At 40.7% G+C, this 295-nt stretch overlaps 1 protein-coding gene across 1 annotated transcript in view; it reads right to left on the bottom strand.

Annotated features, from left to right (window-relative positions):
• Positions 1–295, bottom strand: part of LOC116846195 (probable sodium/potassium/calcium exchanger CG1090) — a 187,487-nt gene that overhangs the window by 44,439 nt on the left and 142,753 nt on the right. The gene's annotated exons all lie outside the window — the stretch shown is intronic.

Here is a 295-nt window from a genome sequence, read left to right as displayed (position 1 = left end):
AAACACCCTGTATAATACTAATTTTCACATGCTCATTTTATTCGCACGATCTGATCCCAGAACGCTAGAGAACCTCTAGTAAAAAAAATCGCCAATTTGGTCATGTGACCAACTATTCAGCTACTCTGCGATTGGCTGGCATAAACATGTACGGATTTGGACATTGCGACGCCGATGCAAAACCATATATATAAATATAAGCATTTGTCTGCATTGGCGTCACAATGTCTAAATCCGTATATATTTATGCCAGCCAATCAGCTGGTCACGCGACCAAGTTGGCGATTCTCTTTAC

This window comes from Odontomachus brunneus, unplaced genomic scaffold (genome assembly GCF_010583005.1).
Source record: "Odontomachus brunneus isolate Ranch 3 - 2012 unplaced genomic scaffold, Obru_v1 Obru_scaffold_061, whole genome shotgun sequence".
Classification (NCBI taxonomy): domain Eukaryota; kingdom Metazoa; phylum Arthropoda; class Insecta; order Hymenoptera; family Formicidae; genus Odontomachus; species Odontomachus brunneus.
The sequence above is the reverse complement of the archived record's forward strand: the minus strand, read 5'-3'. Positions and strand labels throughout refer to the sequence as shown.